At 59.3% G+C, this 25,535-nt stretch overlaps 1 long non-coding RNA gene across 1 annotated transcript; it reads right to left on the reverse strand.

Annotated features, from left to right (window-relative positions):
- Positions 1–19,682: 19,682 nt before the first annotated feature.
- Positions 19,683–25,339, reverse strand: LOC145534290 (uncharacterized). Its single transcript, XR_014074421.1, has 2 exons — positions 23,595–25,339; positions 19,683–22,968 (listed from the first exon to the last, which is right to left on the reverse strand). It is a non-coding gene; the product is annotated as an uncharacterized LOC145534290 (long non-coding RNA).
- Between the last annotated feature and the right edge of the window lie 196 nt (positions 25,340–25,535).

Here is a 25,535-nt window from a genome sequence, read left to right on the forward strand (position 1 = left end):
TCCCTCACTCTGCCGCCGAGCTGGCGGTGCCCGCGTGTCCACCTGTCGGCCGGGCCTCTCGCACTCGCGACCTATGGCGCCCAGCCGCCAGCGCGCGCGCGTCGCCCGCCTGGCAGGGACTCCGCCCCTCCTCTCTCCTTCCCTCACTCTGCCGCCGAGCTGGCGGTGCCCGCGGGTCCAGCTGTCGGCCGGGCCTCTCCCACTCGCGACCTCGCCCGCCGAGCCGCCAGCACGCGCCCGTCGCCCGGTTGTCAGGGTGTCTGCCCCTCCCCCCCTTCCCTCACTCTGCCGCCGAGCTGGCGGTGCCCGCGTGTCCACCTGTCGGCCGGGCCTCTCGCACTCGCGAACTATGGCGCCCAGCCGCCGGCGCGCGCGCGTCGCCCGCCTGGCAGGGAGTCTGCCCCTCCCCCCCCTTCCCTAACTCGGCCGCAGAGCCGCCAGGAGCCGCGGGTCGACGAGCCCGACGGGGTTCTAGCCCCTCCCCCCCTTCCCTAACTCCCCCCCTTCCCTAACCCTGTCGACGAGCTGCGGGTGCCCGAGGGTCCACCTGTCGGCCGGGCCTCTCGCACTCGCGACCTCTGCCGCCGAGACAGCAGCGCGCGCCCGTCGCCCGGCTGTCAGGCTGTCTGCCCCTCCCCCACTCCTCCCCTAACTCGGCCGCAGAGCCGCCAGGAGCCGCGGGTCGACCAGCGCGACGGGGTTCTAGCCCCTCCCCCCCTTCCCTAACTCCCCCCCTTCCCTAACCCTGACGACGAGCTGCGGGTGCCCGCGTGTCCACCTGCCGGCAGGGCCTCTCCCACTCGCGACCTCGCCCGCCGAGCCGCCAGCGCGAGCCCGTCTCCCGGCTGTCAGGGTGTCTGCCCCTCCTCCCCCCTTTCCTCACTCTGCGCCGAGCTGGCGGTGCCCGCGTGTCCACCTGTCGGCCGGGCCTCTCGCACTCGCGACCTCTGCCGCCGAGCCGCCAGCGCGCGCGCGTCGCCCGCCTGGCAGGGACTCCGCCCCTCCTCCCTCCTTCCCTCACTCTGTCGCCGAGCTGGCGGTGCCCGCGGGTCCAGCTGTCGGCAGGGCCTCTCCCACTCGCGACCTCGCCCGCCGAGCCGCCAGCACGCGCCCGTCGCCCGGTTGTCAGGGTGTCTGCCCCTCCCCCCCTTCCCTCACTCTGCCGCCGAGCTGGCGGTGCCCGCGTGTCCACCTGTCGGCCGGGCCTCTCGCACTCGCGAACTTTGGCGCCCAGCCGCCGGCGCGCGCGCGTCGCCCGCCTGGCAGGGAGTCTGCCCCTCCCCCCCCTTCCCTAACTCGGCCGCAGAGCCGCCAGGAGCCGCGGGTCGACGAGCCCGACGGGGCTCTATCCCCTCCCCCCCTTCCCTAACCCTGTCGACGAGCTGCGGGTGCCCGCGGGTCCACCTGCGGGCAGGGCCTCTCCCACTCGCGACCTCGCCCGCCGAGCCGGCAGCGCGCGCCCGTCGCCCGGCTGTCAGGCTGTCTGCCCCTCCCCCCCTCCTCCCCTAACTCGGCCGCAGAGCCGCTTGGAGCCGCGGGTCGACGAGCCCGACGGGGTTCTAGCCCCTCCCCCCCTTCCCTAACTCCCCCCCTTCCCTAACCCTGTCGACGAGCTGCGGGTGCCCGCGGGTCCACCTGCGGGCAGGGCCCCTCCCACTCGCGACCTCGCCCGCCGAGACGGCAGCGCGCGCCCGTCGCCCGGCTGTCAGGCTGTCTGCCCCTCCCCCCCTCCTCCCCTAACTCGGCCGCAGAGCCGCCAGGAGCCGCGGGTCGACGAGCCCGACGGGGTTCTATCCCCTCCCCCCCTTCCCTAACTCCCCCCCCTTCCCTAACTCTCGACGAGCTGCGGGTGCCCGCGTGTCCACCTGCGGGCAGGGCCTCTCCCACTCGCGACCTCGCCAGCCGAGGCGCCAGCGCGCGCCCGTCGCCCGGTTGTCAGGCTGTCTGCCCCTCCCCCCCTTCCCTCACTCTGCCGCCGAGCTGGCGGTGCCCGCGTGTCCACCTGTCGGCCGGGCCTCTCGCACTCGCGACCTCTGCCGCCGAGCCGCCAGCGCGCGCGCGTCGCCCGCCTGGCAGGGACTCCGCCCCTCCTCCCTCCTTCCCTCACTCTGCCGCCGAGCTGGCGGTGCCCGCGTGTCCACCTGTCGGCCGGGCCTCTCGCACTCGCGACCTATGGCGCCCAGCCGCCAGCGCGCGCGCGTCGCCCGCCTGGCAGGGACTCCGCCCCTCCTCTCTCCTTCCCTCACTCTGCCGCCGAGCTGGCGGTGCCCGCGGGTCCAGCTGTCGGCCGGGCCTCTCCCACTCGCGACCTCGCCCGCCGAGCCGCCAGCACGCGCCCGTCGCCCGGTTGTCAGGGTGTCTGCCCCTCCCCCCCTTCCCTCACTCTGCCGCCGAGCTGGCGGTGCCCGCGTGTCCACCTGTCGGCCGGGCCTCTCGCACTCGCGAACTATGGCGCCCAGCCGCCGGCGCGCGCGCGTCGCCCGCCTGGCAGGGAGTCTGCCCCTCCCCCCCCTTCCCTAACTCGGCCGCAGAGCCGCCAGGAGCCGCGGGTCGACGAGCCCGACGGGGTTCTAGCCCCTCCCCCCCTTCCCTAACTCCCCCCCTTCCCTAACCCTGTCGACGAGCTGCGGGTGCCCGAGGGTCCACCTGTCGGCCGGGCCTCTCGCACTCGCGACCTCTGCCGCCGAGACAGCAGCGCGCGCCCGTCGCCCGGCTGTCAGGCTGTCTGCCCCTCCCCCACTCCTCCCCTAACTCGGCCGCAGAGCCGCCAGGAGCCGCGGGTCGACCAGCGCGACGGGGTTCTAGCCCCTCCCCCCCTTCCCTAACTCCCCCCCTTCCCTAACCCTGACGACGAGCTGCGGGTGCCCGCGGGTCCACCTGCGGGCAGGGCCCCTCCCACTCGCGACCTCGCCCGCGGAGACGGCAGCGCGCGCCCGTCGCCCGGCTGTCAGGCTGTCTGCCCCTCCCCCACTCCTCCCCTAACTCGGCCGCAGAGCCGCCAGGAGCCGCGGGTCGACCAGCGCGACGGGGTTCTAGCCCCTCCCCCCCTTCCCTAACTCCCCCCCTTCCCTAACCCTGACGACGAGCTGCGGGTGCCCGCGGGTCCACCTGCGGGCAGGGCCCCTCCCACTCGCGACCTCGCCCGCCGAGACGGCAGCGCGCGCCCGTCGCCCGGCTGTCAGGCTGTCTGCCCCTCCCCCACTCCTCCCCTAACTCGGCCGCAGAGCCGCCAGGAGCCGCGGGTCGACGAGCCCGACGGGGCTCTATCCCCTCCCCCCCTTCCCTCACCCTGTCGACGAACTGCGGGTGCCCGCGTGTCCACCTGCCGGCAGGGCCTCTCCCACTCGCGACCTCGCCCGCCGAGCCGCCAGCGCGAGCCCGTCTCCCGGCTGTCAGGGTGTCTGCCCCTCCTCCCCCCTTTCCTCACTCTGCGCCGAGCTGGCGGTGCCCGCGTGTCCACCTGTCGGCCGGGCCTCTCGCACTCGCGACCTCTGCCGCCGAGCCGCCAGCGCGCGCGCGTCGCCCGCCTGGCAGGGACTCCGCCCCTCCTCCCTCCTTCCCTCACTCTGTCGCCGAGCTGGCGGTGCCCGCGGGTCCAGCTGTCGGCCGGGCCTCTCCCACTGGCGACCTCGCCCGCCGAGCCGCCAGCACGCGCCCGTCGCCCGGTTGTCAGGGTGTCTGCCCCTCCCCCCCTTCCCTCACTCTGCCGCCGAGCTGGCGGTGCCCGCGTATCCACCTGTCGGCCGGGCCTCTCGCACTCGCGACCTATGGCGCCCAGCCGCCAGCGCGCGCGCGTCGCCCGCCTGGCAGGGAGTCTGCCCCTCCCCCCCTTCCCTAACTCGGCCGCAGAGCCGCCAGGAGCCGCGGGTCGACGAGCCCGACGGGGCTCTATCCCCTCCCCCCCTTCCCTAACCCTGTCGACGAGCTGCGGGTGCCCGCGGGTCCACCTGCGGGCAGGGCCTCTCCCACTCGCGACCTCGCCCGCCGAGCCGGCAGCGCGCGCCCGTCGCCCGGCTGTCAGGCTGTCTGCCCCTCCCCCCCTCCTCCCCTAACTCGGCCGCAGAGCCGCCAGGAGCCGCGGGTCGACGAGTCCGAAGGGGTTCTATCCCCTCCCCCCCTTCCCTAACTCCCCCCCTTCCCTAACTCTCGACGAGCTGCGGGTGCCGGCGTGTCCACCTGCGGGCGGGGCCTCTCCCAATCGCGACCTCGCCCGCCGAGCCGCCAGCGCGCGCCCGTCGCCCGGCTGTCAGGCTGTCTGCCCCTCCCCCACTCCTCCCCTAACTCGGCCGCAGAGCCGCCAGGAGCCGCGGGTCGACGAGCCCGACGGGGTTCTATCCCCTCCCCCCCTTCCCTAACTTCCCCCCTTCCCTAACTCTCGACGAGCTGCGGGTGCCCGCGTGTCCACCTGCGGGCAGGGCCTCTCCCACTCGCGACCTCGCCAGCCGAGGCGCCAGCGCGCGCCCGTCGCCCGGTTGTCAGGCTGTCTGCCCCTCCCCCCCTTCCCTCACTCTGCCGCCGAGCTGGCGGTGCCCGCGTGTCCACCTGTCGGCCGGGCCTCTCGCACTCGCGACCTCTGCCGCCGAGCCGCCAGCGCGCGCGCGTCGCCCGCCTGGCAGGGACTCCGCCCCTCCTCCCTCCTTCCCTCACTCTGCCGCCGAGCTGGCGGTGCCCGCGTGTCCACCTGTCGGCCGGGCCTCTCGCACTCGCGACCTCTGCCGCCGAGCCGCCAGCGCGCGCGCGTCGCCCGCCTGGCAGGGACTCCGCCCCTCCTCCCTCCTTCCCTCACTCTGCCGCCGAGCTGGCGGTGCCCGCGGGTCCAGCTGTCGGCCGGGCCTCTCCCACTCGCGACCTCGCCCGCCGAGCCGCCAGCACGCGCCCGTCGCCCGGTTGTCAGGGTGTCTGCCCCTCCCCCCCCTTCCCTCACTCTGCCGCCGAGCTGGCGGTGCCCGCGTGTCCACCTGTCGGCCGGGCCTCTCGCACTCGCGACCTATGGCGCCCAGCCGCCGGCGCGCGCGCGTCGCCCGCCTGGCAGGGACTCCGCCCCTCCTCCCTCCTTCCCTCACTCTGCCGCCGAGCTGGCGGTGCCCGCGTGTCCAGCTGTCGGCCGGGCCTCTCCCACTCGCGACCTCGCCCGCCGAGCCGCCAGCGCGCGCCCGTCGCCCGGTTGTCAGGCTGTCTGCCCCTCCCCCCACTTTCCTCACTCTGCCGCCGAGCTGTCGGTGCCCGCGGGTCCACCTGCCGGCCGGGCCTCTCCCACTCGCGACCTCGCCAGCCGAGCCGCCAGCGCGCGCGCGTCGCCCAGTTGTCAGGGTCTCCGCCCCTCCCCCCCTCCTTCCCTCACTGGGCCGCAGAGCGGCCAGCGCCCGCGGGTCGAGCACCCGGACGGACCTCTCCCACTCGCGACCTCTGCCGCCGAGCTGCCGTGTTGATCCCGCTCGACCTCACCCGAGTGGGCTCTCGGCTCGCCCTGCCTTCCGGGGTTGATCTGGTCTCGGCGACCGAGCCGCCAGATCGACCCGTTCTCTTCCGTTTGCTTTTTCTTTTTCAGGTGCGTCGGGTTTGTTGGTTGCGGTTATGTGAGGGACGAGTGCGTGCTTTTGCTTTTGAGGCGCTGCTATATGAACGCGTCGTTTCAAATCCAAGTCTCTTCATTTGTGCCGTTGCTCAACGTTGCTTTTGCCGAAAGAGCCGTCGTCCGGGTCACAAAAGGGCTTTCTCCTGGCGTGCCCAAAGATGGTGACGGGGACACGGACGGGGATGCTGGCGAGTTGTTGTTCTGGGGCGTGTGCTCACACCGTCTGACGTGGGCCTGCGATCCCCCTCGGATGGGAGTGCATTCCGCTGCTCCGTGGGTGGGGAGTCAAGAATCCTTCCCGTCCCGTCCGTCCGTGCGTCCGTCATCCCTCGCCCAGGGACGTTCTCGAGAAGTGTGGGCGGATCCCGTTCTCCTGTCTGCGCCGTTGACTGAGCGGAGAAACGCGAACTAGGATGGGCTCCGTCTGGCAACGAGTCCCCGTCGGTCGCCCACTAAGCTCCTATGCTGGGGCTGGCTCACTGGATAGCTGGTTGGGGGTCGGGCGCCACCTGCCTGTCGGGCGCTTTTTCAGAGGGTCTTGGGGCGGGGCGACCACGGATGGAGCCGGCCCGGGCCGGCTAACTCTTGAATGCCTTGAGGCTGTGGAAGGAGGCGGTGTGGGAGGGGCACCTTGGGACAGAGGTCAAGGGGGCGGGGATAGGTAGCCACTTCGGCTTTTCGGTTTGGGTGGGAAATCTTGACGAAACTTAACTGGATTCGAGAAAACGGGCATTGGATCCCAAGGGAATCGACTTCCTTCTCTCTGGCCTGATCACTTCGCATGGGGGAATCTTAGTTCTCCCGCCAAGGATGTTGAAACCAAGACGTGACAGGTCACGCGGGTCCAGTCTCTCCAGTGAGGTTCAGGGGCAGAACACAAGGGTCAAAGTTCGCCTCGTGACAACGAAACCCTGCGCACCCACCCCACTCCTCCGCCACCCCACCCCCCCCCCCCCCGCGCCGGCCAAATCGGAACACTCCCTTGTCTGCCCAAGACAAGTGCTGGCCGGTGGTGGCTGAGGTGAGGGGGGCAGACTCCCGTTGCACGGGAGTGAGCTTGATCCCGGAGGTGATGAGCTCAGAAAACACAAGCAAATATTCAGAAGAATATCTGTGCACGTTGTCCTTTGCTGACTGTGTCTTTCTGTCTCTGCCCGCACCACCTACACACGCTGCCCACGCCCCCAACGCGTACACACACAGCGCACGCACTCCCGCACGGCCCTACGCAGCACCCGCACACACGCCGGCCACACCCTGCACACCCACTCACACACACACACAGCGTTGTCCTTGGACTGGCTCTGTCTCTCTGCCGGCCCCCCCCCACACCCACGTGGCGCACAGACACACCACCACCCCGACACTGGCCCCCTACACACACGGCCCTATGCGCCACCGCACACAGGCACACACCCCGCACGCACACTCCCACCCCCCCCACCCCGCCCCACTATGTTGTCCTTGGCCTGGCTGTGTGTCTCTCTGCCTCTGCCTCTGCCTCTGCCCCTCCCCCCACTCACAACTACGTGGGACCTGCACACAGCACAGACACACACCCCCCACACACACTGCCCTCCCCCACACGGTCCTATGGGCCACCGCACCCACGCACACACCCGGCACCCACACTGCTTCTCACCCCCCCGCCCCTCCCCCACACACTATGTTGTCCTTGGCCTGGCTGTGTGTCTCTCTGCCCGCCCCCCCCTTAACAACCACGTGGCACCCGCACACAGCACAGACACACCCCCCACCCACCCCCGCCCCTCCCCCTCCACACACTATGTTGTCCTTGGCCTGGCTGTGTGTCTCTCTGCCCGCCGCCCCCCTCACACCCACGTGGCACCCGCACACAGCAGAGACACCCCCCCCTACACACACACTGCCCCCCCCCGCGCGGTCCTAGGCGCCTCCGCACACACGCACACACCCCGCACGCACACTCCCCACCCCGCACCCCGAACCCGCCCACCCACACTACGTTGTCCTTGGCCTGGCTGTCTCTCTCTGCCTCTGTCACTGCCCGCCCCTCCCACACCCGCACCCACAGGCGCACACACCCCCGTGGCATTCGCACACAGCACAGACACAATATCCCCCCACACTGCCCCCCTACACACACGGTCCTAGGTGCCATCGCACACACGCACACACCCCGCACGCACACTCCCACCCCCCGCCCCGCCCCCCCCACACTATGTTGTCCTTGGCCTGGCTGTGTCTCTTTGCCTCTGCCTCTGCCCCTCCCCCCACTCACCCCTCCGTGGGACCTGCACACAGCACAGACACCCCCCCACACACACACACTGCCCCCCCCACGGTCCTATGGGCCACCGCACACACCCCGCACCCACACTCCCCCCCGCCCCCTCCCCCACACACTACGTTGTCCTTGGCCTGGCTGTCTCTCTCTGCCGCTGTCACTGCCCGCTCCCCTCCCCCACACCCGCACCCACAGGCGCACACACCCACGTGGCACCCGCACACAGCACAGACACACCACCCCCCACACACTGCCCGCCCCCCCGCACGGTCCTAGGCGCCTCCGCACACACCCTGCACGCACACTCCCACCCCGCACCCCGACCCCGCCCACACACACTACGTTGTCCTTGGCCTGGCTGTCTCTCTCTGCCTCTGTCACTGCCCGCCCCCCCACACACCCGGACACACCCCCGTGGCATTCCCACACAGCACAGACACAACACCCCACACACGGTCCTATGTGCCGTCGCACACACGCAACACCCCACACACGGTCCTATGCGCCATCGCACACGCGCACACACCCCGCACGCACACTCCCACCCCCCCGCCCCCCCCCCACTATGTTGTCCTTGGCCTGGCTGTGTCTCTCTGCCTCTGCCCCTCCCCCCACTCACACCTCCGTGGGACCTGCACACAGCACAGACACCCCCCCACACACACACTGCCCCCCCACGGTCCTATGGGCCACCGCACACACGCACACACCCCACACCCACACTCCCACCCCCCGCCCGCTCCCCCACACACTACGTTGTCCTTGGCCTGGCTGTCTCTCTCTGCCGCTGTCACTGCCCGCTCCCCTCCCCCACACCCGCACCCACAGGCGCACACACCCACGTGGCACCCGCACACAGCACAGACACACCACCCCCCACACACTGCCCGCCCCCCCGCACAGTCCTAGGCGCCATCGCACACACGCACACACCCCGCACGCACACTCGCACCCCCCACCCCGACCCTCCCCCAAACTATGTTGTCCTTGGCCTGGCTGTGTCCCTCTGCCTCTACCTCTGCCCCTCCCCTCACTCACACTTACGTGGGATCTGCACACAGCACAGACCCACACCCCCACACACACACTGCCCCCCCCCACGGTCCTATGGGGCACCGCACACACGCACACACCCCGCACCCACACTCCCACCCACCCCCCGCCCGCTCCGCCACACAGTACGTTGTCCTTGGCCCGGGTGTGTCTCTCTGCCCGCCCCTCCCCCCCACCCCCCGCTTAACAACCACGTGGCACCCGCACACAGCACAGACACCCCCCCACACACACACTTGCCCCCCACACACTGCCCTCCTTCACACACGGTCCTGTGCGCCACCCCCCCCCACGCACACACCACGCACGCACGCACCCACCCACCCCCGCCCCTCCCCCCACACACATTATGTTATCCTTGACCTGGCTGTGTGTCTCCCTGCCTCTGCCTCTGCCCGCCTCCCCTCACACCCGCACCCACAGGCGCACACACCCACGTGGAACCCACACACGGCACAGACACGCCCCCCACACACACTGTGTGGTGTCCCTGTCCCTCACTTTCTCCTTCCCTTCTTCATCGTCCCTCTGCCCCTTCCTCCCCACCTCCAGCTTCACAGGACAGGGTGCCTCTAAGGTGCCTCTGCCTGTTAATACACCCTTGACAGGAAGATTTCTACAGTCTGACCCGTCACGCCTGTCACCTGGGGGGGGGCGGGGCGGGTGCGTGGTCAAGCATCCTTGGTATGCTAGGTAGAGCTTTCTCTGTGGAAGGTAACGCTGTTTGCCACTTGGGGCATACCTTCCACGGTCCCTAGTGGTTGACACGCCACCCACTTCACTGAGCAAATCCTAGGAGCCTTCACCGAATCTCTTGCAAAATTCTTCAGAACTGTCAGTCTTCCGGTCACCCCCCATCATCATCAGGCGACGTGTAGAGGACCGATGGAAAAACGGGAGGATTGACTTCTTCCATGGGATCGGATGACCTGAGGAGTAGGATGCTCAAATGGATGCCTGACTTCTTGACGAAAATACGTTGGGGCGGGGAGGGGCAGGACGGTCCACTTAGGAGGTCGGGTTGAACGTGTACACATACGACATGTACATCATACAATCCACAAGCACCTACCAGGCAGCACAGGAAATGTAGGCTTCCTACTTTGGATTCACCTCTGAGGGAAAAGAATCTGAAAACCCGAAACGAGCACGACTTTGTAAACCCACTCTATACTTCATTTCTGCCATAAGGGTGGTGTCATCTGCATATCTGAGGGGATTGCTATTTCTCCCAGCCATTTTGATTCCAGCTTGTGCTTCATCCAGCCCAGCGTGTCTCGTGATGCTGTACTCGGCATGTAAGTTAAATAAGCAGGGTGATGATAGAGAGCCTTGATGGACTCCTTACCCTATTTGGAACCAGCCTGTTGTGTTCCATGTCTAGTTCTTACCTGTTGCTTCCTGACCTGCAGAAATACAGATTTCTCACTACTTTTGTTGTTGTTGTTGTGAATTCCCTAACCTGAGTGAAAAGCGCGAGAGACAGAGAGAAGAGGGGGAGGGACAGGCAGACAGGCAGGGGGGGAAAATAATCATAATCATAAAAAAAAAAAAAAAAAAAAAAGGACCTTACCGTTAACTCTGTTGCTTTCCAGATCCAAAGAGACCACAAAGGACCGGAAAGGACACAATGTTTAAAATGGGAATTGGAAAAGACGGACATCCACTTGGTCGCTTCAAACAATAATGCCCCTGTCAGCGGAATAGAATCGTTTCTCTTTTTCTCTCTACCTGGTCCTTCCAGACTTCAGAAACTCTCAGTGAGGATTCTTCTCTCCTTGGCGAGAGAGTGATTTCCATACGTTCCTTAGGGGCCCAGAGGATGTTTCTGTGAAACGGGGATATCCACTTCTGGATGGGAGATTCCTGGGCCACGTGTGTTTGGTCCTTTGCCTGTGGTGCTTCCCCCGAAAGTGGGACTGGATCCTGAAGTTTTCTGAGTTGCCTCCGATATCGGAAGCTCTGTCAGAGGGGACAACCCTCTCTGGGGGGACATTTGCCACCATCTCTTGCCCTTCTGACGGAGAACTCAAAAGGCCCTGTGCCTGAAGCTCTGCAGATGGAAGCTAGAGTGAAGGAGGAAACAGACAGAGCTGGACTCCATCTTAGGCCAGGCTGCGAACATGAGGCTACACGCACGGTCACCCTCCCAATGGACTCTGAACTTTGTGCCCGGTGTCTATAGAAGGGGCATACCAATGGAAAACCGGACACGCACACACACACACGCAGGCGCCTGCCCGCGCGTGCGCGCGCGCGCACACACACACACACACACACACACACACACACCCGGATAAAACAGCCTTTGGGGCTTGTACTTGGACTCTCCGTGGCCTAAAAGAATATGCTAATTATCTCTGTCACAGAACAAAGCCATCAGTTCCATTATGTGTATCAGGATATGACCACAGGCCTGTGAATAAATGTCCACTGTGTATCTCGTCTTATAACACATGAATGATGGGGTTATCGGGATTGTCTTTACCCTTCCTTTGTTTAGGTAAGTCTCAAGGAATTTGGGGTGGTGGGTTCAGACACATACCCCTGAGGTATAAAAGATTTTCACGAATGCTGGTTGGGGTCCTTGGCTAAGAGAAGACTCTGCCTTGGGCCCGCTGGTGTAAGAAACTGCACTCCACTACCTGCATGGTCCTTCTGAGTGAGTTTGTTTCCCAGAACGCGTGGCTACAACAAGAGGACTCGGTGAACATTTCCGACAGAGCTTCCTTGGTGGCTCACACGGTCAAGAGTCTGCCTGCGATGCAGGAGACCCGGGTTCCATCCCCGGGCCAGGAAGGTCTCCTGGAGAAGGGCATGGCAACCCGCTCCAGGACCCGACCCTGACATCTAGAAATCTCCTTGACTGACTCCCCCTGCACCGACTGGTTTCGAATCCGCTCCAGGGATGAACCTGTGTGTTTCCTTGGTTTCCCTACAAGTGCCTCTGAGGAAATACCTGATTGCTTGCACCCCAGGCCTGCTTTCCCAAACCCGTCCATCGACATCACAGCCTCCTGAGAGGAGATATGAGAACTGGTTCACTGAACGGAGGATCTGTGCTCAGAGACTCTTTTCCATGACAGGGAGGCCCGTACTAACTAACCTATTTGGTCCCTCCCTCCTTCCCTCGTTCCTTCCTCCTTTCATTCTGGATTTTCTTTTCTTTTTCTTTCTTTCTTTCATTCTTTCTTTCTCTCTCTCTCTCTCTCTCCCCCTCCCTCCCTCCCTCCCTCTCTGTCTGTCTGTCTTCCTTTCTTTCTTTCTCTCTCTGTCTCTCTCTCTCTCTTTCTTTCCTTCTCTTTCTTTCTCTCTCTCTCTTTCTTTCTCTCCTTCCTTTTTCTCTTTTTCTCTCACGCACACGTGCCTTCTCTCACGGACACGCGCACATGCACGCATTCACACACACACACAGTCACCAGCTCAGCTTTTCATGGGTTCCAGGCAAGTGTCAGAGGAGGGAACGCCTGGGGTCCGGAGTAGGCCGCCGCCCCCACCCCACCCCACGCACGCACCCCTCCGTGCCCTATGGAGTGTTTTGGATTCAAGTGACTTAAGAACCGGCCAGCGCCAGCGGAACGCTCTGCCCCTCCCTCCTTTTCTGTCTCTCTGAAGGCAGGCAGGAAGGAAAAACGCCTCCCACGGAGGAAGATGTCAAGAGATGATGGCTGCTTCGACGCACGTCCGTGATCCTCACATGCATTAGCGGGGTTTCCTGGGTTACGAAAAGGAGGAGACTCCTTTGGCCTGACCCAAGGCGAGTTTGTCCCTCAGCCTCCCTCCCCCCCCCCCCAGGCCCATTCCTCCGCGCGGTGCTGAAGGGGCAGCCTCAAGGTGGAGAAATGGGGGTGGGGTCGGGGCGGATCACCATTCAATCGAGGCAAAGTCCAAAGGCTCTTCCTTGACTGGAAAGCGTTCTGCATTTGAATGAAGCTATCCCACGAGGGGCCCTGCAGGGGGAGCGGGAGGGGGAGGGGGAGGGGGAGGGGAAGGGGAAGGGGGAGGGGGAGGGGAGGGTGGAGGGTGGCGGTGGGGGTGGGGCCCACAGACAATAGCCCCGGCCAGCGGCCGGCCTTGCCTGGCTGAGGAAGCCCTCTGGCGGCGGCGGGGCCACGCCCCCGACTCCTGCAACTCGATCCCTTCAAGGAAACTTCTGCGGTGATTCCTGTCCAGGGGAATCATCAAAGTTGGCCTGTTTCTGAAAAAGGCCTGAGTCACAGCTGTGACAGATTCTCTGGCTCTCTTGACACATGGATTGACCTGCACCCTCCCACCCTGGCAGATCCTTTGGACACGCCTGAAGAGGTCTTTGGCCTCCGTCAGAAAACAAGCCAAGATAGACACACAAATACGTGCTTGTCTAGCCTTGTTGAACAGGCCAAAAATGATGCATGGCCTTGGATTGGAGAGAAATCTGCTCCTCTCACACGCCCGAAGGCAGGAAGTTCTCAGCGGGACAGAACCTGCCTTCACGTCTCAGCGGGACCACCGGGGACGGTCCCCTGGCCCTCACCCGCCCCCAACCCCTAGACCAGCTCCCCCGACTCCTCTCCCCACCCCCCACCACCCCAGCGCCCAGCCACCGAGGGGGGCCCGGGGAGGGATGGAGGTCTCAGCCGCGGTTCTGAGAGGTCACTTGTGAAACCGCCCTAGCTAGGCCGAGACGCCTAGGAGTAATATTGTAAAACATGAAAGAGAACACAAAATGGACTGATGACTCTGAGAGAAGAATTGTAATTGGAGGAAATTTCAGGACTGGCTCTGATATTGCATCCCGGAAAAAGTAAAACTCATACAGAGAGTAGAAAAGTGGTTACTAGGGCTATGGGGAGAGGTTGGTAAAAGGGAACAAATATTCAGCTATAAGATGAATAGAGTCTGAGGATCTCATGTAAAACACGGCAATCTTTTTGACATGTTTTGTATAAATGAAATCTTATGAAGATAAAATCTAAGTAGGAAAGATGGAGGGAAGAAAAAAAAAAGAAGGTGAAATATGTGAGGTGATATGAATTAACTGGATGAGGAATCCTTTCACATCGTAAACACATGAAATCACCACAGTTATATTTCAATTTCTTGCAATTTTATATGTCAATTATACCTCAAAAAAGTTGAAATTTTAAAAAAGATATTACAAGATCTATGAAAAACCGTGAAGATTGTGTCTGGCTTGATAACATTGAGAACGTAGAACTCAGGCGATCCAAAACGTCCCCCTGACTAATAGAGTGTTTGTGTCATCGGTTACTCAATTCTGAATTATCATAGGTTCCAGAATTGTTGGTTGGATGCAAGATTTCAAAGCAGCCACATACTGGAAAACTTAGTTTTAATGAGTTTAGTTCTATTCTCTCAAAGCGGAGAGCTCTATTTAAAGATGATACTTTACGTGGACTTCCTTGATTTTTCCTACGTCGGATCAGAGACGGATGTAGTGAGATATCATGAAGTAATTCCCTGTTTTTCTCTTTATAATTTCCGCGACATGATCCTTCTAGTTAGTAAGAAACATTTGTGTTGCCTTGAAGAGAATTAGATTATTATCATAATAATGGAAAGGGAAAGTAGTAGGTTTATGCTTGGCCCTTTTATATTTAAAATATACCTTTTTGGCTACAGTGTGAGGCATAGGAGATCTAGATCCTGCAATCGAGGAATGAATCTGTGCCCTTTGCAATGGAAGCAAACTGTCTTAATCCCTGGAACCCTAAGGAAGTTCCTCAAAAGAGACGGTTTGCGACTAGGTCAGAAATGATAGTCTTCAAAGGCAATCCCTTTAAGGTCAAAGGAACAAAATTTACTGACTGAAGAAAAGCCTCTGGGTAATACGAATGAGGAGTCTCTGACCTATGAGCAGCCCATCAATACTCCTATTGCCGGCAATAGGAGTAAAGAGGACATCCCATGACACAGAAGGACCTGTCCCAGGAGAGAAGCCCAGGTTCATTCTGCCCGAGAGGAGAAGGCGGGCCGAGCGATGGTCTGGGAAGGGTTTAGAGACTCAGGGTGCGGGCACATGGCTACGCTTGCTGATGAGGGGTCAGATTCCCGATGAGATGAGACGACACGGCTCGCCAGCATGGTGGGGCCGTCAAGAACCCCCTCGAATCTTGCAGACCCTCTGCGACCAATGAGAGAGAGCCAGGCACCACTGCTCAGGGGCACAGCTTCTGCTCTGCTCTTGGCAGGTCCCGGTCACCTGCCACCTTCCTAGGTCTCCAGCAGAGGTAAAGTGAGGCCCAAATGCCGCCTGAGAATCTTTGAGCTCAGAATGGACACTCTCTTTTTTCAGTGGCCTGGAGTGTCATAAGCAATCCAAAGGTGAGCAGAATTAAATGCAAGTAGTCAGAATAGTGGTGAGAACAAAAGGAAATGGCAAGTCATTGTTAACAATCTATTTTGGACTTAAAGTTTTGTGAAGAGAGAGACGGAACCTAGCTTCAGAAGGGGAGGGAGGTCCAGCAAGGTCGAATGAGGCCCACTGGTGGCTGGGGACTCATCTGGAGGAACTTCTCTGAAGAAGGGCCTGGGATCCATCTGAAAGCGGGAGTGAGAACCCAGGCCCGGGAGTGAGTGTCCAGAGCTGGAATGAGAGCTCCTGGGAGACTGACTCGAGCGCGGCTGGTTTCCGGGGCACCCACCTCCCCTTCTCCTCAGCTGATGCCCGCAGGCTGGGTCACGGCCCTTGAGGGAGAAGCCTTGGCAGAAGGTCTCCCCATGGAGGGAGCCCATAGGTGTCTCAGTCTGTCAGTGGCAGTTGCTCGTTTTCTCGGGCTGCCAGCCCATCTGAGCTGTTTCTGTTGGAGGGGAAATCTGCCTGAAGTTATGCCTGAGGCATGAGCTCTCTTATTATCAAATTAGGCGAATATCTGATACATAATGTGAATACCTGGCATACTGCCATGGAATTTCTAAATATCCGTGTGCCGAAAGCTAACTCCATCCCCACGTGTGCGAGCTAATTCAGGTGAACTCGCTCGTGTGGTAGTAGTGGTGAGAGCAGGAGTGGATCGGGAGCGAAAGGACCAGGTGGAATTTCTCGATTCAAATCCATGAATCTCTGAGGACTTCGTGAGCACGTTACACTTTAAGTGTCATTCCTGGCCTGAGAGGGAGCACGAACAGGACTTTTCTGATGGCTTCATGGAGACGTGAGACAGGAGTCGAGATCCACAGTATGCAGCGAGCGGTATCTTTGCTTATAGGCAGATCCAGAAAAAGCTATCAGCTCACTGTTGGTTCTTTCAAAGCACGTAGTAGCTGTGTGGTTGCCCGATAATGTGAGTGCCGTCCACCTAGACTGTACACGCACCTCACGCACCGAGTATCTGTCGGCCTTGTAGATGAGGAGGTGGCTGAGGGGCGTTTGCGCAAGTGACTGGGTTTGAATCTAGACAGCACCCTTTGCTGTGGGCTTGGTGAAGTGCAGGTCCTCAGTACACAGGATTCTCATCCTTCCTGGCCTGTTTCTGGCTCCTCTTCACCATCTGGGTTCCACAAGCCTCATCTTTAGCAGCACCGGTGTGCTCTTACCACAAACCTCCGAACAGCACGTTCTTTCAAGGTGCCTCCTCGTTCTTCACCGCTGGTGCTGGGCTCAGACCGTCCCCTGCCCCACGGCCCTTTCCCGGGCCTTTCCTTTTCACTCTCCCGTGGCTAGAGCTCTGACCCATCCTCCAAGCGCGAGGCCTCTTCTCACTATTTCGCATTCCAGGCAAGCCTACTTATTCTGGGAGTTATTCCCCCTTGATACTTTCTGTCTATAACCAGGACCAGGACCAAGCACACAAATCTCTTTCCACGCAACCCCTTCTTGACGCTCAGCTCTGCCGGGCGTGTTGGTGCTGACTCTCGTACGGATGGTGAGTCGACAGGTGACCGGTGACGGGTGAGCTTTTCATGAACCACGTGGAAAGTATGGTTGGCAAGCCTCTGACACAGATTCCCCCATGGGAAAACATCGTCACCTCCTGAGACAGTCCTGGGAACAAAGTCAACGAACAGAGGATTCAGTGCTTCCGGACACATCGAGTGCTTGTGGCAGACACAACCTGCCCCAGAGCATCCAAGGTCAAGTGTGAGGAAAGGCCTAGGAGTAGCGGGACCGGGGACTGAACAAGTCGGCTCTGCTCCTCTCCCGGCTGCAGTCCAAAGAAACGCCAAACAGGATGCCTCTTTGTTGCCATCGAGTGTCCAGTTCTAAACTTTTGTTAACAATGTATACAATGTTAAGGCGCGGGAGAGCCGGCTTTACTGAAACTTGTGGATCGTGCACTTCTTATCCCTGCTACTGTTTGATACAATTAGAGTTTAAGAGCACCCTGTTTTCCAGGAAAGATACTATATAACGCAAAGGTGCGATTTCTAGTGCCACCTTAATTTCCCCAGTCTCTGGGTACGAGAGCTGAACCAAATGTTGTCTAGTATATTTTCAGGGACATGACAAGCTATTCAGATCCTTCCCGATAGATGTTCTGAAAAAGAACTACTAGCTGCAAGAACTAAATCTCAATTTCAACTCCGGTAGAGGAGAAGCTGCGCTGCTGGCAACAGTTAAGATAAACACTGTATCTTCCCAAGAATAGACTGGGTACCCCCAGCATTTACCTTGAGGCTGCAGCGAGGAAGACTAAGTCTGCCCCTGAACTAGGTCCGTTTCTTTGACTTGAACCTTTATACGTGATTCCTGATATCTTCAGTTTCCGTATGCTGCCTGTAGCCCGAGACGTACAGGGCGCACCCCTCGTCAAGGCTCAGATTTCAAGAGTCTAATACATTTCCATTCAGATACAGATAGCAATCTGCAGAATAGAGAATAATACGTATCTCGTTGGAGCGTTACAGGAATATCATGACATGACACGTGTGGCCCCGCGCGCCCCCAACCACAAGCCCAGATCTCCCGTCTCCCCTCCGAAACCTCCCCCTCCTCCCCCCCATACCCAGCCACCGAGGGGGGCCCGGGGAGGGATGGCGGTCTCAGCCCCGGTTCCGAGAGGTCACTCGTGGAGCCGCCCTAGCTAGGCCGAGACGCCAGATGTGGCTGCCCTGCTGCTTCACGTCCATCTCCGTGAGCCATGCCCCAAAGGCACGTGAAATCATTGAGAGCAAACAGCGCCCCCAGAAAACGCAAAATGATCCTCCTGAACCCCACACGGCCGCCATCTTGGTGGATCCACGTTAGAGGTCGTTGGTAGGTATCCCCACTTGATGCCTGAATAGTACTCACACGGACTCGATTTCTTTTCGCTTTTCCTGGGTGCCCTAGCCAGAGAGATCACGTGGGCCGGAGAGCAAACACAGAACAGAACAGAGCCCCGAACCACAGCCAAGTCGAGGGCGTGCGGAACCGCAGGAACTCACAGAGCCTGTGAGGGGACCCAGATGGGGAAGAAGCGTCCGTGCTCACGTATCTCTGGGGAGGTTGGAAGGGGCGCCCGCCAGCGAGGCAGGTGCCGCGCGAGTGGCCGGAGACGTTTCTCCGTGGGATCTCTCGGGGTGTCGCAGGGTGCCGGGTGCAGGGGCACCCTGGGAGGCCCGGTCCACCGAAAAGCCCGAGAAGTCTTCATGTGGGGCAGGCACGGAATGGTTTCTTGCAGGGCCGGGCGAGGAGAATTCGGGGGCCCATACCTCCAAGCCCCACACGTCTCGAGAGGGTTCCACGTGGCATTCTGAAAGGCCGGGCGACGGAGGGAAGGGGTTCGTGGCTGCGGACAACGCCTGGCTGGAGGAATTCTTTGTCTTTGGCGACGGTTCACCCCGCAGGTCAGGTCATGAGGTTCCTCGACACCTTCCACGGGGCGGATGTTCACAGGAGGAGTGGGGACGGGACGGCGGACTCGCAGGCCACCCTCCTGTCCCCACTGCTCCCCTCCAGAACTGGAGCTCGAATCTAGATGGGCCTCTGACCGCACACATCGCTGGGTTTACGTCGTGCCGGCTTCACCTTCGAGTCTCACAAACTGGCACTCTTGCTGCTTCTAGGAGTGTCCTAGAGAAGAAGACACCGGGTTCCGTACGAGATCAGCTTCTTGGACGCGGCCCTCTGGAGCCCGTGGCTTTGGCTTCAGGGGAAGCACGCTGCCTACGGTATAGCCTGGCCCGGAAGCTCATCCGAGGATTCCTCAGGAGTTCGCGGGCCCCGAGGATTCTGTTTCCGAAAAGCGTTTTCTGGAACCGGGCGACTTGGGGGAACGTGTCACTGGTCTGGAAAATGGAAGGCCGCTGTCAGAGGGTTCAGTGACCTTTACGCTCCCTCCTTTCACTTGAAAGGTGTCTTCTTTTTTCTCCCCACCCCGCCCCCCAACCCCCCGCAACACACACACACCCGACAGCTTGCCTGACCGTTGTTGCTGGGGAGATGAACTCTCAGGAGACGGGAGGCCAAGTCTCTTTCACACCCCGGGGAAGACGATAGGAACGGGTCCCCAGCCGTGCGATGTTTCCGTGTCTCGGCACGGCCGACAGTCTCCTCCTCGTTCTGGGTGCTCCCGTTTCCTCCACCCCCCACCCCCCACCCCATCCCATCCCATCCCATCCCACCCCATCCCATCCCATCCCAAACTAAGGGTTTAGTTTAATGCCAAACTTCTACAAAGAAATAAGCAAATTTTTGTGCAATGTCCAGTGATCTCTTTCTAGGTTGATAGACTGATCAATGCCGTGGTTAATTCCCACAGTAAGTGGATGCCACCCTGTAAATCTTCTTGGCTCATTGCCTGCCACACCCGCTCCATTGCTGGTTAGGAGTAATGTTGTAAAACATGAAAGAGAACACAAAATGGACTGATGACTCTGAGAGAAGAATTGTAATTGGAGGACATTTCAGGACTGGCTCTGATATTGCATCCCGGAAAAAGTAAAACTCATACAGAGAGTGGAAAAGTGGTTACTAGGGCTATGGGGAGAGGTTGGTAAAAGGGAACAAATATTCAGCTATAAGATGAATAGAGTCTGAGGATCTAACGTAAAACACGGCAATCTTTTTGACATGTTTTGTATAAATGAAATCTTATATGAAGATAAAAATCTAAGTAGGAAAGATGGAGGGAAGAAAAAAAAAAAGAAGGTGAAATATGTGAGGTGATATGAATTAACTGGATGAGGAATCCTTTCACATCGTAAACACATGAAATCACCACAGTTATATTTCAATTTCTTGCAATGTTGTATGTCAATTATACCTCAAAAAAGTTGAAATTTTAAAAAAGATATTACAAGATCTATGAAAAACCGTGAGGATTGTGTCTGGCTTGATAACATTGAGAACCTAGAACTCAGGCGATCCAAAACGTCCCCCTGACTAATAGAGTGTTTGTGTCATCGGTTACTCAATTCCGAATTATCATAGGTTCCAGAATTGTTGGTTGGATGCAAGATTTCAAAGCAGCCACATGCTGGAAAACTTAGTTTTAATGAGTTTAGTTCTATTCTCTCAAAGCGGAGAGCTCTATTTAAAGATGATATTTCACGTGGACTTCCTTGATGTTTCGTACGCTGGATCAGAGACGGATATAGTGAGATATCATGAAGTAATTCCCTGTTTTTCTCTTTATAATTTCCGCGACATGATCCTTCTAGTTAGTAAGAAACATTTGTGTTGCCTTGAAGAGAATTAGATTATTATCATAATAATGGAAAGGGAAAGTAGTAGGTTTATGCTTGGCCCTTTTATATTTAAAATATACCTTTTTGGCTAGAGTGTGAGGCACAGGAGATCTAGATCCTGCAATCGAGGAATGAATCTGTGCCCTTTGCAATGGAAGCAAACTGTCTTAATCCCTGGAACCCTAAGGAAGTTCCTCAAAAGAGACGGTTTGCGACTAGGTCAGAAATGATAGTCTTCAAAGGCAATCCCTTTAAGGTCAAAGGAACAAAATTTACTGACTGAAGAGAAGCCTCTGGGTAATACGAATGAGGAGTCTCTGACCTATGAGCAGCCCATCAATACTCCTATTGCCGGCAATAGGAGTAAAGAGGACATCCCATGACACAGAAGGACCTGTCCCAGGAGAGAAGCCCAGGTTCATTCTGCCCGAGAGGAGAAGGCGGGCCGAGCGATGGTCTGGGAAGGGTTTAGAGACTCAGGGTGCGGGCACATGGCTACGCTTGCTGATGAGGGGTCAGATTCCCGATGAGATGAGACGACACGGCTCGCCAGCATGGTGGGGGCGTCAAGAACCCCCTCGAATCTTGCAGACCCTCTGCGACCAATGAGAGAGAGCCAGGCACCACTGCTCAGGGGCACAGCTTCTGCTCTGCTCTTGGCAGGTCCCGGTCACCTGCCACCTTCCTGTCTCCAGCAGAGGTAAAGTGAGGCCCAAATGCCGCCTGAGGATCTTTGAGCTCAGAACGGAAACTCTTTTTTTCGGTGGCCTGGAGTGTCATAAGCAATCCGAAGGTGAGCGGAATTAAATGCAAGTAGTCAGAATAATGGTGAGAACAAAAGGAAACGGCAAGTCACTGTTAACAATCTATTTTGGACGTAAAGTTTTGTGAAGAGAGAGACGGAACCTAGCTTCAGAAGGGGAGGGAGGTCCCGCAAGGTCGAATGAGGCCCACTGGTGGCTGGGGACTCATCTGGAGGAACTTCTCTGAAGAAGGGCCTGGGATCCATCTGAAAGCGGGAGTGGGAACCCAGGCCCGGGAGTGAGCGTCCAGAGCTGGAATGAGAGCTCCTGGGAGACTGACTCGAGCGCGGCTGGTTTCCGGGGCACCCACCTCCCCTTCTCCTCAGCTGATGCCCGCAGGCTGGGTCACGGCCCTTGAGGGAGAAGCCTTGGCAGAAGGTCTCCCCGCGGAGGGAGCCCATGGGTGTCTCAGTCTGTCAGTGGCAGTTGCTCGTTTTCTCGGGCTGCCAGCCCATCTGAGCTGTTTCTGTTGGAGGGGAAATCTGCCTGAAGTTACGCCTGAGGCCTGAGCTCTCTTATTATCAAATTAGGCGAATATCCGATACATAATGTGAATACCTGGCCTACTGCCATGGAATTTCTAAATATCCGTGTGCCGAAAGCTAACTCCGTCCCCACGTGTGCAAGCTAATTCAGGGGAACTCGCTCGTGTCTGACCCGTGTGGTAGTAGTGGTGAGAGCAGGAGTGGATCGGGAGCGAAAGGACCAGGTGGAATTTCTCGATTCAAATCCATGAATCTCTGAGGACTTCGTGAGCACGTTACACTTTAAGTGTCATTCCTGGCCTGAGAGGGAGCACGAACAGGACTTTTCTGACGGCTTCATGGAGACGTGAGACAGGAGTCGAGATCCACAGTATGCAGCGAGCGGTATCTTTGCTTATAGGCAGATCCAGAAAAAGCTATCAGCTCACTGTTGGTTCTTTCAAAGCACGTAGTAGCTGTGTGGTTGCCCGATAATGTGAGTGCCGTCCACCTAGACTGTACACGCACCTCACGCACCGAGTATCTGTCGGCCTTGTAGATGAGGAGGTGGCTGAGGGGCGTTTGCGCAAGTGACTGGGTTTGAATCTAGACAGCACCCTTTGCTGTGGGCTTGGTGAAGTGCAGGTCCTCAGTACACAGGATTCTCATCCTTCCTGGCCTGTTTCTGGCTCCTCTTCACCATCTGGGTTCCACAAGCCTCATCTTTAGCAGCACCGGTGTGCTCTTACCACAAACCTCCGAACAGCACGTTCTTTCAAGGTGCCTCCTCGTCCTTCACCGCTGGTGCTGGGCTCAGACCGTCCCCTGCCCCACGGCCCTTTCCCGGGCCTTTCCTTTTCACTCTCCCGTGGCTAGAGCTCTGACCCATCCTCCAAGCGCGAGGCCTCTTCTCACTATTTCGCATTCCAGGCAAGCCTACTTATTCTGGGAGTTATTCCCCCTTGATACTTTCTGTCTATAACCAGGACCAGGACCAAGCACACAAATCTCTTTCCACGCAACCCCTTCTTGACGCTCAGCTCTGCCGGGCGTGTTGGTGCTGACTCTCGTACGGATGGTGAGTCGACAGGTGACCGGTGACGGGTGAGCTTTTCATGAACCACGTGGAAAGTATGGTTGGCAAGCCTCTGACACAGATTCCCCCATGGGAAAACATCGTCACCTCCTGAGACAGTCCTGGGAACAAAGTCAACGAACAGAGGATTCAGTGCTTCCGGACACATCGAGTGCTTGTGGCAGACACAACCTGCCCCAGAGCATCCAAGGTCAAGTGTGAGGAAAGGCCTAGGAGTAGCGGGACCGGGGACTGAACAAGTCGGCTCTGCTCCTCTCCCGGCTGCAGTCCAAAGAAACGCCAAACAGGATGCCTCTTTGTTGCCATCGAGTGTCCAGTTCTAAACTTTTGTTAACAATGTATACAATGTTAAGGCGCGGGAGAGCCGGCTTTACTGAAACTTGTGGATCGTGCACTTCTTATCCCTGCTACTGTTTGATACAATTAGAGTTTAAGAGCACCCTGTTTTCCAGGAAAGATACTATATAACGCAAAGGTGCGATTTCTAGTGCCCCCTTAATTTCCCCAGTCTCTGGGTACGAGAGCTGAACCAAATGTTGTCTAGTATATTTTCAGGGACATGACAAGCTATTCAGATCCTTCCCGATAGATGTTCTGAAAAAGAACTACTAGCTGCAAGAACTAAATCTCAATTTCAACTCCGGTAGAGGAGAAGCTGCGCTGCTGGCAACAGTTAAGATAAACACTGTATCTTCCCAAGAATAGACTGGGTACCCCCAGCATTTACCTTGAGGCTGCAGCGAGGAAGACTAAGTCTGCCACTGAACTAGGTCCGTTTCTTTGACTTGAACCTTTATACGTGATTCCTGATATCTTCAGTTTCCGTATGCTGCCTGTAGCCCGAGACGTACAGGGCGCACCCCTCGTCAAGGCTCAGATTTCAAGAGTCTAATACATTTCCATTCAGATACAGATAGCAATCTGCAGAATAGAGAATAATACGTATCTCGTTGGAGCGTTACAGGAATATCATGACAGGACACGTGTGGCCCCGCGCGCCCCCAACCACAAGCCCAGATCTCCCGTCTCCCCTCCGAAACCTCCCCCTCCTCCCCCCCATACCCAGCCACCGAGGGGGGCCCGGGGAGGGATGGCGGTCTCAGCCCCGGTTCCGAGAGGTCACTCGTGGAGCCGCCCTAGCTAGGCCGAGACGCCAGATGTGGCTGCCCTGCTGCTTCACGTCCATCTCCGTGAGCCATGCCCAAAAGGCACGTGAAATCATTGAGAGCAAACAGCGCCCCCAGAAAACGCAAAATGATCCTCCTGAACCCCACACGGCCGCCATCTTGGTGGATCCACGTTAGAGGTCGTTGGTAGGTATCCCCACTTGATGCCTGAATAGTACTCACACGGACTCGATTTCTTTTCGCTTTTCCTGGGTGCCCTAGCCAGAGAGATCACGTGGGCCGGAGAGCAAACACAGAACAGAACAGAGCCCCGAACCACAGCCAAGTCGAGGGCGTGCGGAACCGCAGGAACTCACAGAGCCTGTGAGGGGACCCAGATGGGGAAGAAGCGTCCGTGCTCACGTATCTCTGGGGAGGTTGGAAGGGGCGCCCGCCAGCGAGGCAGGTGCCGCGCGAGTGGCCGGAGACGTTTCTCCGTGGGATCTCTCGGGGTGTCGCAGGGTGCCGGGTGCAGGGGCACCCTGGGAGGCCCGGTCCACCGAAAAGCCCGAGAAGTCTTCATGTGGGGCAGGCACGGAATGGTTTCTTGCAGGGCCGGGCGAGGAGAATTCGGGGGCCCATACCTCCAAGCCCCACACGTCTCGAGAGGGTTCCACGTGGCATTCTGAAAGGCCGGGCGACGGAGGGAAGGGGTTCGTGGCTGCGGACAACGCCTGGCTGGAGGAATTCTTTGTCTTTGGCGACGGTTCACCCCGCAGGTCAGGTCATGAGGTTCCTCGACACCTTCCACGGGGCGGATGTTCACAGGAGGAGTGGGGACGGGACGGCGGACTCGCAGGCGACCCTCCTGTCCCCACTGCTCCCCTCCCTCCAGCACTGGAGTTCGAATCTAGATGGGCCTCTGACCGCACACATCGCTGGGTTTACATCGTGCCGGCTTCACCTTCGATTCTCACAAACTGGCACTCTTGCTGCTGCTAGAAGTGTCCTAGAGAAGAAGACATCGGGTTCCGTACCAGATCAGCTTCTTGGACGTGGCCCTCTGGAGCCCGTGGCTTTGGCTTCAGGGGAAGCGCGCTGCCTACGGTATAGCCTGGCCCGGAAGCTCATCCGAGGATTCCTAAGGAGTTCGCGGGCCCCGAGGATTCTGTTTCCGAAAAGCGTTTTCTGGAACCGGGCGACTTGGGAGAACGTGTCACTGGTGTGGAAAATGGAAGGCCGCTGTCAGAGGGTTCAGTGACCTTTACGCTCCCTCCTTTCACTTGAAAGGCGTCTTCTTTTTTCTCCCCACCCCGCCCCCCAACCCCCCAACCCCCCGCAGCACACACACACCCGACAGCTTGCCTGACCGTTGTTGCTGGGGAGATGAAATCCCAGGAGACGGGAGGCCAAGTCTCTCTCACACCCCGGGGCAAACGATAGGAACGGGTCCCCAGCCGTGTGATGTCTCCGTGTCTCAGCACGGCCGACAGTCTCCTCCTCTTTCTAGGTGCTCCCGTTTCCTCCACCCCCCACCCCCCCACCCCACCCCACCCCACCCC

Source organism: Giraffa tippelskirchi, chromosome 14 (assembly GCF_054371585.1).
Source record: "Giraffa tippelskirchi isolate mGirTip1 chromosome 14, T2T-mGirTip1v1.2.pri, whole genome shotgun sequence".
Taxonomy (NCBI): Eukaryota; Metazoa; Chordata; class Mammalia; order Artiodactyla; family Giraffidae; genus Giraffa; species Giraffa tippelskirchi.